Raw genomic sequence first — 16,939 nt, forward strand, 5'->3', positions numbered from 1 at the left:
AATTATAACGTAAGAAACTGTGAAGTGCTTGAAATTCTGGTTTGCAGTGAAAAAGTGGGCAAAAGATGTGAACAGTTACCAGTGATGACATCCAAAGGGTCAACAAAAACATTAACAAATTCTCACAGTCACTGGCCATTTGAGAGATAACAAACCAAACAACAATGAGCTACCACCTTACACCTACACTGACAGGCAATCCAACAAAACAGAAAATCAAAAATCCTAGACTCTGTAGAGAGATTGGAACCTTCATCCCCTGAGATGTAAACATCAACCAAGGAAAGCAATATGGTGCCGCCTCAAACAACTAGAAATAAAAATTCTATACCATTTAACAATCCCTCTGTTGGGAATATATGCTAACAAAGTAAGAAGCCTAACACAGACAGACACAGGCACATCCATGCTCAGTGCAACTGTCCACTACAGCACGAAGATTAAAAAAAAAAAACAAAACGAAATGTCCATCAGTAGGAGAATGGATAAAGACATTCTGATGCATACACAAAATGGAATCATTACACATCATTAAAAAACAACGATGAAAACATGAAGCACTTCATGATCTAAATGGACCCGAAAAATATCATGCTGACTAGAGTTAGTAAGTCAAACGGACAAATATTATATGAGATCACTGTGTGTGGCAGTTACATAATCTCCTGTCAACTTGAGGGTATTAAGAGGAGCTACGCTGATGGAACCAGAGCCCTAGAGGTGGAGGAGACATGTGGAGACACGAGCCAGTATTGAGATGCTTCCACCACCACTGGATTCACAAGACTTTCTACTCACTAGCCTGTGATCTTCCTGCATTCAGCATCATTGCATTTGCTGTGTGAGTCTAAAGAGGAATTTATGGACTAGTATCGGACATATGGGTTAATATAGGATTATGGACTGGATCTGGACTGGTCTGGGAGGTTTTCTTACTATATTACTCTTTGATTTAAAGTTCTTTCTTACACAAGTATGAGTCTCCCTAATATGTTTCTCTAGTCTACCCAGACTAACATACTGTGATAAAGAAAAAAAATCATTTTAAAAATAAAATAAGAAAGAAAAGGGGAGTGGGGGCAGAGGGTACTAATCCACCCAAGGGGAGGGAATTGTTTATATCTCCACAGGGAAAGAGGGACTAGACTTCAACCCAGAATAAATTCATTAATAAAATAAAGACATCTATACCAAATGGAACAGATTTTGGAAACTTTCAAGGGCAGAAGGGAGAAGAAGGCAGATACAGCTACAGGTTTAGGCCATGAGCATGTGCTAATGGGTGAACTGGGAGACAGTGGTCCACAGGAGGACTAAACTGTTGAGGGGCAGGAGCGGCAGTGACTAGTAGTTTGGACTGTTAACATAAAGTTGATGATCTGAAATGTAAACCCCCACCAAATTTACAATATTTATTTTAACTTTTGAAGATGTATTCTTTAATTGGACACAATTCTGTAACCATAGGACTCCTGATTTCAGAATCACAGCTGTTTTTATTTTGGGTGGGGGGGGGGATGAGAGACAGCGAGATTCAATTATTTGAGAAACTATAGAGCAATTTCAAAATCCCTTTTTGTCTAAGAGACTTTAGAATAGAAGGAAATTGCAAGTCAAACAGGTAGCATTATTGCTCCCTGTAGCAGTCCTCACAACACAATGACAAAGGGGAAACAGCTCGACCATGTCCACCAGCAGATGACTGGACGGGCAAGATGTGGGCGCACACAATGGAATATTACTCTGCCATAAAGATCAACAAAGAACAATGGCACAAGATGGGTGCAACTTAAAAAGAAAAAGTTGATCACAAAAAAGACAAACATTGGCTGAATTCACTAACATGAAACACTTAGAATAAGCAAATGTCTAGGGCGATCACAGACATAAAGAGTGGTTAGCAGAGGTGTGAAGGAAGAACAAGGCACACTGTGTTTCGCCAACACTGGGGTTCTTTTATGAAGAGGAAAACAGGGCAATAGATGACAGTGACGATGGGAGAGATAAGAAGTGCCCTCCTGGGCAACAGTCTTCATGGGAGTGCGCAACAGGTTGCAAGTGACTTGTACCAGTGGATAGTGTTGAATTGGCAAATGTGTGTTATCTGGGTTTTTTACAACAATTTTTTTTTCATGGAAAATGATAGAATTGAAAGGCAAAAATCAAGTATGCCATTCTACAACATTTTTAAGGACACTTTCTTATTCCATTCCTCTGACATTTTATATTCTAGAATTTGAGTGTGTAGCTTTAAGAAAACAAAATGTTAAAGAATCTATTTTGAAATTTTAAACAGACTGTGTTCACAATGTTACTAACTATTCGGTTTAAATAATAAGCAGTTATGGCCAATAGGATCCATACTTTCAAAAGATTTGGTCAGATACTTTCCCTTTAAATAATTTTAATATAAATTCACAGACATAATTAGTTTTCATAATACAGGCAAGCATAATGACCATAATCCATAGAACTAGTTTGCTGATTAGAATATAAGTTATCATCCTAAATCAAATGTTTTAATGACCTTAAAGAAAAAAGTATGATAGTTATCAGAAATTAGCACTAAGAACTTAAGAGAAATAAACTTTTTTTCCCAAAATATACTTTTATAATATTAAACATTGCTGGTCAACATGAGTCTATTGGTGACCCGTGGATATGAGACTCCTGGTGTCTTTTCTGTGTAGCACAGCCCGGTCTGTAATGCTGGTGTTTTCCTCATTCCTGCTCTTGGGCCATCAAGAAGTTCCAAAACAAAAGGACAAGTTTGTTTGAGTAAAAAAACATTTTTTTTTCATTTAAATAGTCAAAATGTTGGACTTAATACTATAGCAATTGGATTTCTATGAAAAGTATATTTGTCTGGAAGTCAAAGAATGAACCTTGGACTTCGTTCTTAATCCATCTTGGCTTCTTGCACATCACATCTCTGATTCTTGCTCTCTTCGTTTGTAAAAATGAAGATAAATCCCTAGGATGTCTAGATCTGGCTTACATACCTCAGTTGTGACCAGGCTGATCGGAACAGATAGGAGAGCAGTATGTAAACACCATACCACAAAAGAGGAACGGTTAATAAGTTGATGCCTCAATTGTACATGGTAGAGAGACTGCCAAACACCAATATTTTCCTATAGATTCCAAACAAAAAGGAGTCACGGAGGAGGCCTTGTAAAGTAAGCACTGGACTGACTGCTATCCACAAGGAAGGTGGTTCAAACCCACCAGCCTCTCTGAGGGAGAAAGGTGTGCCTGTTTATTGCTGTAAAACTTTACAGCCTCAGAAACCCTATATGGGGTTTGGGTCACTATGGGTGAGAGCCCACCGATAGTACTGGGTTTCATGTTGGCACTGGATAGCCTAAAGTTTGGTGGTTTGAACCCACCAACCACTACATGGGAGAAAGATGAGGTCACATCTGACTCGTGGAGACTCCATGTGTGTCAGAGAAGGATTGTGTTACAGTTTTCAATAGCTGGGTTTTCAAAAGTAGATTGCCAGGCCTTTCCTCTGAGGTGCCTCTGGGTGGGCTTGGATTGCAAGTCTTTCAGTTAGCAGTCAACAAAGTTAGCCATTTGCAACACACTCCATATAAACACACGTATGGAGCCTTGGTGGTACTGCTGGCTGAGCACTGGAAGGCCAACAACTCAAACCCAGCAGCCTCCCCACAGCTAAAAGATGAGGCTGTCCGTCTGTGCCTGTAAAGATCTGTAATCGTGAAAACCCTACTGAGCAGCTACGCTCTGTCCTACAGGGTCGCCATGGTTCAAAATGGTCGCTGAACGTAGGAGCCCTGCTTGCATAGTAGTTACAAGCTGGGCTGTCATCCACCAGGTCAGGAGTTCGCAACCACCAGCTGCTCTCTCTTCTCGTAGAGCTACAGTTTTGGAAAGCAGAGGCAGGTCTACCCTAGTAGACAGCAACTCGATGGCACTGCGCTTGATTTTTTTAGTTTTAAATTCGTTTAAGGTAACGAAATAAATACATGGAACTGTTCGATGCTGTGGAGAATACATTTTTCAGTTATGGTGTTGGCCCTCCAGCTCATGAGGAGGAGCAGGGAGGGGACTATGAGGGGGATTCAAAAAGGCCACGGAAAATAGAGCTGAGATCGTGGAGCTTATCCACAGGCGTCCACACGTGTCCACACACGCATTTTGTAGAAAGAACAAACACCAGCATTGACATTAAAAACTCGAATCCAAGACCATTCCGATGATGGGAGGACTTTCCTTCGGAGGGCTTCAATTTGTGACAGATGGATGGAACGTGGACAGGAGACTGACGAAACCGCCCGAGCATTTTCACACATGGAAAGAACTGCTGACATTTTGCACTTGGTACATTTCTCTAGAAATACTTCTGGAATGTGGGGGCCAGATTAAGATGCCGCTTCTTTCAACTCAGCAGTACTAAAACGTCCCGGTGCCACTCTGCCAATGGGTCCTAACCATGGCTACTGAACCCGGGTACTTGGATGGCTTCTTCAACGAGGGTGCTGGCTGCGACAGGATTCCTGCCTTCCCACAGGCCCGCTCCGCTGACGAAATCGTCTCCGGTGGTCCTTGGTCCCTTATCTTTCTCATCCACAGGCTCTCACTCGTCCGTTTCACAAGAGAAAGCATTCCCATGTGATGTCACTTATCCCTTTAACCACCAGCCTGGACAGTCTATAGAGACCTTTTGCTTTTCTTACAGCCTCACTTCCCTTTCTCATTTTCACCTCTCACCGCACTGCCACCTGGACTTTCCCATACTGCCATCACCGCCAAAGCCCATGTTGCCCTCACCCTTCTACATGCGATGGGCAGTTTGTGTCCCATTGTAGTTTGACGACCTGCCAGCACTGAACACACTGTCTGCACACATGAAGAGAGACAGGGCTTTCTACATCCGAAACAGTGACAGTCTTGAAAAGTCACGGGGATGGGGGAAGTTCTACATTGTCCCACAAGACCACGATGCGTTGGCATCAACTCAATGGTCGTGAGTTTGTTTTCTTCTTTTTCTTTTGGACCCTGAGTTAGTTTATTGTGCCGATTTGGCAAATAAACACGTGGCGTTAATGGAGGGTGGAGAGATAAATGGCTCCGGGAGCCTCGCCTTTCTAGTTCTCCGGTCTCTTGCTTTGTGATGGTTGGACCAGGGTGCAGCTGCCTTAGCCAGTTCCCTGCTTCAGCTGGCAAGGTTCACTTCCTGCAAGACATCCCCGAGGAGAAGCCCATGGACCTACCCTGATGTAGCCCTGGGTGCTGGAGAAGCCACGTGGAGACCTTTGCCAGTGCTGAGATGCTTACAAATTCATTGATTCGGCTTTCCTCCTGCAGTCGGCATCATAGTGTATGTTTTGTGAGACGGAGGAGGACTTTGTGAATCAGTGTTGGACATATGGGTTAATGTTGGACTGTGGGCTTGGGCAGCACTGGGTTGGAATGTTTTCTTGATGTGCACTTACCCTTTATATAAAACTCTCTCTTATACATGAATTTCTGTGGATTTCTTTCTCTAAAGTACCCAGACTAATACAGTCCCCTTTTGTCAGAACCTGAGAATCAAACTATTTACTTGGCACCCCATTTTTATGATTCACACACATTCATCTCAAAATTTAACTGCATGTATATATGCTAAATAATCCCAAATGAAAATCAACCTACAGCAAAATACAATTACTTGGGATGGCTCTTCTCTCCATCATCTGTATCTCCTACCAAACGAGGTGTAGAGAACTGGGAATCTGTCAGTTTTGCCATTCCACTGGGTGTCAGAGAGCCATGTCAGAAGCAGGGCAAGAGAATCCCATAGCTCTCAAAAGAGAAGAGCCCCCAGCAGAGCACTGAGAGAGCCCTGCCTTTACAGGCGGCAGAGGCACCAGAGACCACAGCACAGAGCCCATGAGACAGAGCAGGGAGCTTTCCAGCCCACAGAGCAAGTAAAGCTGAGTGCCTTTTGGCGGGAGGCTAGCTTGCAGGGTGGGGGGTCCTCTGGGTCTTTACTAGCACTAACAGAGCTTCATAGGCCTTGTCAATGCAGTGCTGAGGCCCAGGGACCAAGTATCTGTGAAGCCAAGGGTCATTTCCTCAAAATATCAGCCAGCAACACAGCATATGACTACCAAGACAGAGGTGTTACAGGTGATATATATTTTGTATCATTTCTATATTTTTAAACAAACAACACACATTATATTGAGAGGTTTTGTTTTGTGTCACTGTTTTGGTTTTTTTTTTTGGCAAACACTGAGAACCCTTCCCATGATAGTTTCTGGGTATCTATGTGTTAAAGTGTGTCTATTTTCTGTGTAAAATTTTAGCATATGCCTTGTAGTGTAACCACTAAGTATACATGAGCCCTAAGATAGACATGCTGCATTTGCTATGTCTGGTTATGATCACTACATCCTAGTCTCTGGTCAGGACTTCTGAATTTGATGGGCCCACAAACATACATGCAGAGTGACGTTGCCCGAATCGACATCAGGCAGTACGTGGTTTCAATTTAGTTTAAAGGTGAGCACCTTCAGTGTGGCCTCACTCTTCAAAGTCGATGAGCGTGGCTAAGATTAACAGCGTGAAACACAAAAAGACAATGCCAAGTACTGGTGGGAATTCAGCACAATTCTAGCTCTCACATAACTGGTGGAACAATAAAATGGTACAGACATATTGCAAAACAGTTTGGGAATTTCTTATAAAAGTAAGCATTTATTTACCATTCAACTCTCCTGATAATTACTCAAGAGAAATGAAATTCTGTGATCACAGGCTCACACGTAAATCTATAAGCAAAAGTTTTCAGTAGTTCTGTACATAATTGCCCAAAGCTTGAAACATTTCAAATGTGTGAGGCAAATTTGAGTGTAATAAAAATCCCTCATTTCACTCTCACCACTGGTCCTGAAGGGATCATCTGCCCTGGATTCCCTGTGTCTCCAGTTTCTATTCATTCCATTGTGCCTTTAAATGAGGTCATTAAGCTGTGACCTGATTGACAGGCTAGATTCCACCCCTTCACAAGTTGACAGGAGATTATGTAACTACTACAGTCGTAGTGACTATTTTGGAGAATTTCAAAGTCATAATCTGGGCAGAATTCCCCAAAGGACACAGGATGATCTCAGAGATTTATTGTTAAATTTTAAGAATATTGGAATGCATTGGTAAGAAAAAGGCCAGAAAAGTTACGCGGAGGAATATCCCCCCCCACACACACACACAGCAAATGCACCTGCTTATTTTTCCAGTGTATTAAAGGGTTGTCCCTAAGACAATGTCACTGGACAATCTTACCTTATTCTACTCCACATCCCTGCCTTTACCTGGTCAAGCTTCTTTTTGTTCCACAAACTCAAAGGACACTTCAAAAGAGCCTGCTTTTGAATGCCTCGAAAATGCCACGCCTGCACTTTTGTCATGGTGCAAGTTCAGGGAATGGCGACGGAGGGGAACCCAGTCTTCAGGAGGAGGAAGACCTAGCTGTAGGTCATGTTGAGAAACAGTAGCAGCACGTTTTGATAATTTTTTTAACCTTGATAGGAATTTATTTGGAAAAAGATGTGGAGATTGCAATATTAATCAACATTTTTTAAATCATTTTACTGGGGGCTTGTACAATTCTTATCACAATCCATCCATCCATTGTGTCAAGCACATATGCACGTTTATTGCCATCATCATTCTCAAAACATTTGCCTTCCACTTGAGCCCTTAGTATCAGCTGCTCATTTTCCCCCTCCCTCCTCACTCCCCCCCACCTCATGAACCCTTCATAATTCATAAATTATTATTATTTTGTTATATGTTATAATCTCCAATGTCCACCCCCACCCTCTTCTTTGCTGTCCATCACCCAGGGAGGAAGCTATATGTGGATTCTTATAATCAGTTCCCCCTTTCTATCCCATATTCCCTCCACCCTTCAGGCATCACCACTCTCACGACTGGTCTTGAAGGAGTTATCTGTCCTGGATTCCCTGTGTTTGCAGTTGCTATCTGTATCAATGTACATCCTCTGGTGTAGTCAGATTTGTAAGGTAGAATTGGGATCATGATAGTGTTTGTGGGGTGAGGGAGGAAGCATTTAAGAACTAGAGGAAAGTTATATGTTTCATCGTTGCTACCCTGCACCCCAACTGGCTCATCTCCTCCCCACAATCCTTCAGTAAGGGGTGTCCAGGTGCCTACCAATGGGCTTTGAGTCTCCACTCTGCACTCACCCACATTTACAATGATATGATTTTTTTGTTTTTTGATGCTTGATATCTGATCCCTTCGACAGCCCGTGATTACACAGGCTGGAGTGCTTCTTTCATGTGGGCTGTGCTGCTTCTGAACTAGATGACCACTTGTTCATCTTAAAGCCTTTAAGAAACCAGACACTATATCTTTTGATAGCCGTGCACCCTCAACTTTCTTCACCACATTTGCTTATGCACATGTTTGTCTTCAGTGATCGTGTCAGGAAGGTGGGCACCCACTGATATGATTTTTAGTTCTTTGATGTCTGATAACTGGTCCCTTCTACACCTCATGGTCAGACAGGTTTTGCTGAATAAAAGTTGCTATGATTTTCAATATTTTAACTACCCTGAGATGTAGTCAATTAATAAGATCCCTTTAGCTATCATTCCTTATGTGATGTATTAAATTGTAAACTTTCTTATCGGTGGCTTTAATCCCATTTTGGAGGGAGTTATCTATTAGGCTAATGGATAAGATTATGGTAGGATTAAGTTTTGACTTTAGTAAACTTTAGTAAACACCCTTTTTTCCCTTGGGGGGCAGGGTCTGCTGAAGATAAAAGTCACACCTCCATGCAAGCCATTCCCCCAAGGATAAGAACCTTCTCATAAACCAGAACACAGAGCAGTTGGGAAATCCAGGAACCATGGAAAGTGGAGCACTTTCCTTTGTTGTTGTTGTTAGTTTTCTTAAAAACGTTTTATTAGGGGCTCATACACCTCTTATCACAATCCATACATACATCAATTGTATAAAGCACATCTGACCATTCATTGCCCTCATCATTTTGAAAACATTTGCTCTCCCAAAGTGGAGCACTTTCGAGAAAAGGTGAAGGCCGAGACCAGAGGCAATAGAGGCAGCAGTATGGGGCCACGGGACAGAGCAGAGAAGGCAGGCCAAGACCAGAGGTTGAGGCAAAGAGATACTAAGAGAAGACACAGGAGCAGTGTGGGGACTATGAGACTATGAAGCCAGGGAAGCATGTGGCTGAAAGGCTGAGGACGAGAGAGAGACCAGGTTGCAGGCTGAGAAGTGTTGCCGTGGACCAATGACTGCATCCTTAATGTCTGCTGATCCTGGCTTGTGGGTATTAGTAACTCAAGCCTGAGTGTGGTTAGGTCCCCTCGAGTCGGTTCTGATGGTCACAGGGAAGCCAGAGATCAAATATGGCCTTTCTGTGCTGGTTTTATATATATATATTATATATATGTAATAGTTATGGACCAGGCACTGTTAGAAGGGCTTAACTTTTATCCACTAATTTAATTCTCACCATAAAAACAACTGAGAGGGGAGATAAAGTGCTGTCGTGGCAGGCTCAGCAACTCTGATGCCAACTAAGGACCGCTGAAAATCAAGAGGCTCCGTCAGCAACAGACTCCTGCAATCATATCACCAAGTACCACCAACAACCTAACAGTCACAACTGAGCAATTCAACATTTGCAGCAGTCAAGAAGATATTGGAAGATGCTCACAAAGACGCTAACTGGCACTACATAGCTTGCAATATTTTCCGGGGTGGGGAGGAGGGGGGCTGGCAATGTAATCCGTAATAACTTTATAAACAAAAGAATGGTCAGCAGGTTTTCCCCACCCTTTCTCCAAAGGGAAGGGAGTTCAGTGAGCTCCTTGGCGCTGGTGGCTACTGCATGACTTGCCCTGGTCCATATGAGGGCACTGACGGAGCAGGTGCCAAAATGAGCAAGTGGACAAATTGCGAAGTCAACCGGTGGCTCTGCTTCTATGCACTGAATCCAAGTTCTGGGGACTGACTCACTGGACTCTGACAACCAGCTTTCAGGGCAGGGAACTGACCGTGGCCTCCTTGTTGTCCCCATTCTCTATCTTGATGGGCAGTGCCATGAGAACTGAAGAAGAGGATGTAGATGAATCACGGACTTCTGGAAAGTAGACCTCGTGTGCATGTAAATGCATTCATTACTATTACTTTTAGTTGGGATCGTGATAAATTGCATTGCTCTATTTCAGGATCCTCTGAGGGCCACGGATACTCAAGCATTCCATTTCATGGTCTTGGCCACTGAATTTTCCCTCTCCTTCCGTGCCATAGTCCCTTCCCATAATTCAAAGCATTAGAGAAGACAGAGTATTTTCTTTCCACACGCACACACACACACACACACACACACACAAAATTTGATGAGCCATTTTCCAGAGAGTGCTATTAACAGTTCTTTTACAGGTGGAAGTGTTAAAAATAAGGTTTGACAGTCGCCAATAAATTGATGGAATCCCAGCTTCAAATTCCTCTGAGAACAAGGAGGTTGGGTGATGGGTGAGGGCAAACAACTTGGTTAGCGGGACGACAGCAGAAGTCATTCTGCACTCTCTGCACCATTGGTGGAGTTGGCTTGGCCCCTCCGCCCTTTCTGGCCAGCTAGACTAACTGAAGAGTCTGAAATAGCAGCAAAGGTGGGGGGTGGGGGGGGCGGTTGCTGTCAACCTCTAACCTCTGGATTTTAGAGTTGGAAAACATGCTAGAGGCTTCCCTTAGCCCTTGTATGAATCTACTCCAGAGTGGCCCCACAGGGAGGTCCAGTGCTAGTAAAAGAAGTCCATTTAGATGATAACTTTGAAAGAGTTTGAGTGAGAAACAAGAAAAACAACTGCTCCGTTGATTATGAGATTGAAACTAATTTTGTCCCTTCCCCAGCATCCCCTTTTCCTCCCCCAAAAATGCGACTGAGACACTGGTAAGGAATCCTGGTGGCTCTGTAGGCTAGGCATTGGGCAACAACCCTTAGGTTGGCAGTTCAAGCCAACAAACTGACCCATGGGAGAAAGATGATGCTGTCTGCTTCCATAAAAATGTATAGTCCCAGAAACCCTACATAAGGCTGCATAGTGTGGATGGATATACGAGAATTTCAGCAGCGCTAGGAACTGAACCTACATTGCTCAGCATCGAGAAGAAGTGTGAGCTACTGCACCATATTGGCTCTCTCGATAGAGCTGTGAATGTGATTAAATAGCTACAGCAGGATGACACCAAATCAATTGCCAAATACAGTGACGTATTTTGGGATATGGCTCTGTTGTACATGTTCTCAGGAAAGGCCCCCAGTCGTTTAGGTGTCGCCGTTGTTCTTTTCAACTAGAAAGTGCTATTGAGAGCAATGTGCTTAATTTCTGACACTGCATTTGAAATAACATTTTATTTTTGTTTATTTTTTCCATGAAAGCTGGAAAGTGTTGCAACTGAGAAGCTAAGCAGCACACTTATTTTCGTGGCAGTAAACACAGCCTAAGGCCCTACGTATAATTATGACAAGAGAAAGACTCGTGTTGGCTTCACATGGCTTGGAGTCACAAAAACACATCTGTACTCTGCCTTCCTGAGACTATGTTGATCGAGGGGGAATGGAGAGAAGCGGCGGCCATAAATGGTCGTGATGCGGAAGAGCACGCCCTAAGAAAAGGTCTTTGTAACCAAAAATGTCCCCAGAAGTCTTTATAAAGCCAAATAACATTTGAGTTTAACTACAGTAGAATATTTGTCTGGAGCATTGTGCCCTTTGACGACAGGTACGCCTCACATCCCTGCTCCCCTGGAGTTTTCAGGGGGGTTGTTGGTTTTTAAAAGAGGGAACGCAGATCTTTTTTACTTTTAAACTATTTCCCCCTAATAGTTTAAAAGCCCCCAAACCCAGACTGTGACTGCACGGGAGCGGAGCATGTTTTGGGATGGGTGCAAGCAGGTGAGGCCTGTGCCACGGCTCCAGGAATGGGCTGGCGGGAGAGAGGAACCGCACATTCGGTTCCCACCACCTTAGGCTCAGCTCTCAGCTTCCTCTCCCTCCGCTCCAGCAGGGGCCCCTCAGCCACTGTGGCCACCACTCAGTCCACAGAACGGACGCCAGCAGCAACAGGGCCAGCAGGGGCAAGCAGGGCAGCCAGCGGTAGAGGCTGTGGCGAGGTTTTCATATGGCGTCGGGACATTTTCCAGATCGCATAGCATTGTCTTCCACAGAAGGGAGGGATCTTGGGCATTAAAAGATATATGGGATCAAACTGACCGAGCGCAACCTTGGTGCATTTGTGTTAGTGGGAGAGGGAAGACTCCGGGGAGAGGGGAGAGGGAGAATGGCCGCGCCACTCCCCCAGTCGGATGAGCGCCACTGAAGTGGGCACGGAGACACGACGTGGCGTATGCTTTGGTTGTGTATGTTCTTAGCAGTGATAACAAAAATGGACTGTAATTTGAAAAGCAGGTCTCTGTGCTTCAGACCTCCCTGTTATTATTGGTCATGCGCGCTCATTGGCTGCCGATGAGTCTATGGCAACTCGCAGCCGCCCTACAGGACAGACTAGAGCTGCCCCGGATCTTTCTGAGAGTCTAACTCTTGATGGGCGTAGAAAAGCTCTTCTGTCTCTGGCGGTTTGGAACTGCCAGCTTGTAGGCCGCCATTAGGCCACCAGGGCTCCTCTTTTGAAAGAAGCCACCAAGTGTCAATTCCAATTCGTGTTGTCCCCCTGTGTACAGACGGGGTTTCCAGAGCAGTGGCCAGTGTTGGAAGCACCCCTGGGTGGGCATTGAACCCTCTGAGCAGATGCAAGTTACCATCTTTGAGCTAACAGATGACCACTTAACCATCTATTTCACACTGGAATTCGCATTCCCCTAGCCTGCTCCTTTCTAAGGAGGCTTGCTAATGTAGATGGTTCTGCATGGAACTGCCAAAGAGCAGGCCAGCAGCTGGGCCCTCGCAGGCGCTCTGCAGGAGAAACATGAGCCTTGGAACCCTTAGGCAGGGTCGCTGTGAGTTCCATTCACCTCGATGGCAGCACGTTTGGTTTTTGGGGTTTTGTGTGTGTGTGTGGTTTTTCAGTTTTAGACTCCTTTCTAAAGCAGCTTGATTAAACAGAAATCTGGGAGATTATAAACACATTGCCATCTGGTTGGTTTTAACCATATCTGGTTAAATCCCATATCTGGGATACAGGTTCTGTTCAAAGGGATTCTGGGAAAAACCTCACTCACTGCCATTGAGTCAACACCATCCCATAATGATCCTATAGGGCAGGATAGACCTGCCCCTGTGAGTTTGAGACTGTAACTCTTTTTTTTTAATTAAATACTTTTATTGGGGGCTCTTATATCTCTCATCACAATCATATTCATCCATTGTATCAAGCACATCTGTAAATAAGCTTCCATCACCATTTTCACAGGATTTTCTTTCTACTTGAGCCCTTGATCTCAGCTCCTCATTTTACCCCCCTCCCCCATGAACCCTTATTGAAGATACAGATTATTATTTTCATATCCTATATCATCTTGTCTCCCTTCACCCATTTTTCTGTTCTTCATCCCCTTGGGAGGGGGTTATAGGTTGATCCATGTGACCGATTCCCCCATTCTCCCCCCACATCTTCCCCTTATCTTCCTGGTATCTCTACTCTCATTGTTGACCCTGAGGGGTTTACCTATCCTGGATTCCCTGTGTTACAAGCTCTTATCTGTAGCAGTGTGCATGTTCTGTTCTAATCCAATTTGTAAGGTAGAATTAAGATCATGAGAGTCGGGGGAGAAGGAAGCATTAAAGAACTAGAGGAAAGTTGTGTTTCATCGGTGCTACACAGCACAATGATCGGCTCATCTCTTCCTCGTGACCCTTCTGTGAGGGGATGTCCAATTGTCTATAGATGGGCTTTGGGTCTCCAACTCCACGCCCCCACACCCTCCCTATTCACATTGGGTATGATTTTGTTCTGGGTCTTAGATGCCTGATACCTAATCCTGTCAACACCTCATGATTACACAGGCTGGTGTGCATCTTCCATGTGGAATTTGTTGCTTCTCGGCTAGATGGCAACTTGTTATGTTCAAGCCTCTAAGACCCCAGATGCTATATCTTTTGATAGCCGGGCACCATCAGCTTTCTTCACCACATTTGCTTATGCACCCAGTTTGTCTCAGCAATCGTGTTGGGAAGGGGAACATCACAGAATGCCGGATTACTAGAACAAAGTGTTCTTGTGTTAAGGGAGTACTTGAGTCGATGCCCAATGTCCATCTGCAACCTTAATTCTTAACCTATAGATATAAGTACATAGATATATTCCGCTCTTTATATATACATATATTTACATATGTACCTGTCTGTATTTAGACCTCTATAAATGTCCTTTGCCACCTACTTCTTTCCTGTATTTCCTCTTGTTCCACCATCATGTTCAACCTTCATCCAGTTTTAGTAATTCCTTGCTGCTACATTGCCTTTGATTGAGCCCCACTAGGCATCCTATGCCCTTTTCGCTATTGATTTTAGTTCACTTGTTGTTCCCTTGTCCCTGGGTTGTTTTCCCACCCCCTTCCTTTCTCCCACCTCCCCTTCTCCTGTATCCTCAAACCCCCCCCCAAAAAAAACTATCAGTCCCATTGTTTTCATCTCCAAATTATTTATCTCACCTATCTCTTATTCAGATAGACATGCAGAGACATTAATATATGCAAAAACCAGGCAAAGCCAAACAAAACAACAAAGGAAGTCAAAACCAACAAAATAACAACAAAAAAATCCCTCCCCCCAAAACAAAATAAAAACACAAAAAAAGCCACTGACAAAAATGGAAAAGCCTATAAATAGTTCAAGGTCTGTTTATTAGACTTTATGTGTATTTTCCAGTCAAGTCTGATGGGGTGCCATACTGTCTCCAAAGTCTATTTTTGGTATTCCCCGTGGACTTCATCACTTTGCTCCCCATGCTGCTCTGCATTAGTGTTTCGTCCCAGTGTGATGGGGTCAGATTGGGCAAAATTCCCGCATGTCTCCAGTGTTGTCCCCCATAGTGCTATGGGTCAGTGAGGGACACTGTGACTTGTGGTGGGGCCGGCCCTATGGTCTTCTCTGTGCATTGTCTACTCTGAGCAGGAATATCATCCTCAGGCTTGGTGGGCCAGGATGTGTTCCCCTCACTCTCCATCCCTCTTCATTTCTCCTGTGTCCCTCTCCCCAAGCTGTAGCTCTTTAGAAGAGTAGAAAGCCTGTCTTTCTCCTGTAGAGCAGCTGGTGGTTTTGAACTGCCGACCTTGTAGTTATCAGCCCAACACATAATCACTACACCACCAGGGCTCCTTTGGAAGAGGCCTAGGAATAGGAAATATCGTAGGTCATCAGAGACTAAAACTCCCAGTTTTCCTATGACACTTAGCCTGCCATCATGCATTCATCTAACTATGGTAATATTGACTGGAGGCCATCATGGATTTTATAGATTGAAGAATCAAATAGAGAAGTGCAAATATAATCTTACCCACAGCGGAGAGTCATTCAGACTCACAGCCACTCTGTAGGACAAAGTCGAACTGCTCCATGGGATTTCTGAGGCTGTCAACAATCAGACTGCAAGCAGACTGCTACATCTTTTGCCCACAGAGAAGCTGGCAGTTTCAAACTGCGGGTCTTCTGGTTAGCAGCCCACATTGAATCCACTGCCGCATCAAGAGTTCCTATTGTTTCATAAGTGCATTTAAAATAGAGAAGCGGCTGCAGAAACCACCAGCGGCATGCCTAGGACAGACCTAGGAAGCTCCCTGGAAATTATAGCTAAGTCAAATCAAAAAAGAGTAACTGGCATTAGCTAGATGACGAGAACTGGAAAAGGACATGAGAATAGCAAGTGCTAAAACCATTGCATGCTGTTGGATTAGCACGATATTTCCTTCCAAACTGGAGTTACATATCCAGTATTTGAAAAGTGCTCTTTTCACATGCACATCGGGATGAGGTGAAACTAGGGGAACGAAGCAGTTAGTAGTGGCTGCTTCCCCGGCATTGGGTTTGTGCGCTTTTGATACCTGGGGCTTCCCAACCTCTGGGCTTCACACTTTTACCTCCCCAGTCTGACCCCTGTAAGCAACTGTTTGCGAACCGTGGCTTGGTGCAAACAGTTACTCAGCTAACAAACTGAAAAGCTGGCGGTTCTAATCTCCACCAAGGTGCACCGGGAGAAAGGCCTGCTGATCTATTTCAAGACACAGTCCCAGCCACTGAAACGCTATGGAGGACAGGTCTACTCTAAAACCGATTCCCCGGCCTGCAGAGACCACTGGTGTGGTGAAAGGAAATTGCTTGAATGGCCCACCTAGCCACAGGCTTTGCCACTCCCACCCAATAACTGGATGGGGGCTTACCAATAGAGGTCTCTAATGAGGGGACTGGACAATTCTAACACTCCTAGGGTTAGCAGGAAGTGAAGCAGGAAGAGAGAATCCCACAACCATCGAGAAAGAAAAGCCACCAGTGGAGCATGCGGGAGATCAAGTGTCTACAGCCCTGCACGAGGTGACTACAGCAGCAGAGAGGCATCAGATGCTGCAGCACCAAGACCATGAGTCAGAGAAAGGGCTTCCCAGCCCACAGAATGAGTCAAGCTGAGCGCCTTCACTTGAGGAAGGAGCCTGGCTCGCAGGGTGGTGTGATACAGTGGAGCTTTGTAATCCACGCTAGGTCAGGGCAGAGGCCAAGGGGCCACATGACTGAGAAGCTGAAGGCCGTTGAAAGCTATGCCTCTGACATGGCTATGAAGAAGCACTTTGGACAAAAGGATGGTAACCTCCATATTTTATGATCCTGACTTGCAACCTGTTAATTTCCCTAATAAATCCCATAATGTGGGAGTGCTCTGTGAACCTGGCCACATTACCAATATTACCAACTCAG

At 44.4% G+C, this 16,939-nt stretch overlaps 1 protein-coding gene across 2 annotated transcripts in view; it reads right to left on the reverse strand.

The window, feature by feature from the left end:
* Nucleotides 1-16,939, reverse strand: part of GPD2 (glycerol-3-phosphate dehydrogenase 2) — a 206,578-nt gene that overhangs the window by 119,100 nt on the left and 70,539 nt on the right. The gene's annotated exons all lie outside the window — the stretch shown is intronic.

This window comes from Tenrec ecaudatus, chromosome 13 (assembly GCF_050624435.1).
Source record: "Tenrec ecaudatus isolate mTenEca1 chromosome 13, mTenEca1.hap1, whole genome shotgun sequence".
NCBI classification, from domain to species: Eukaryota; Metazoa; Chordata; class Mammalia; order Afrosoricida; family Tenrecidae; genus Tenrec; species Tenrec ecaudatus.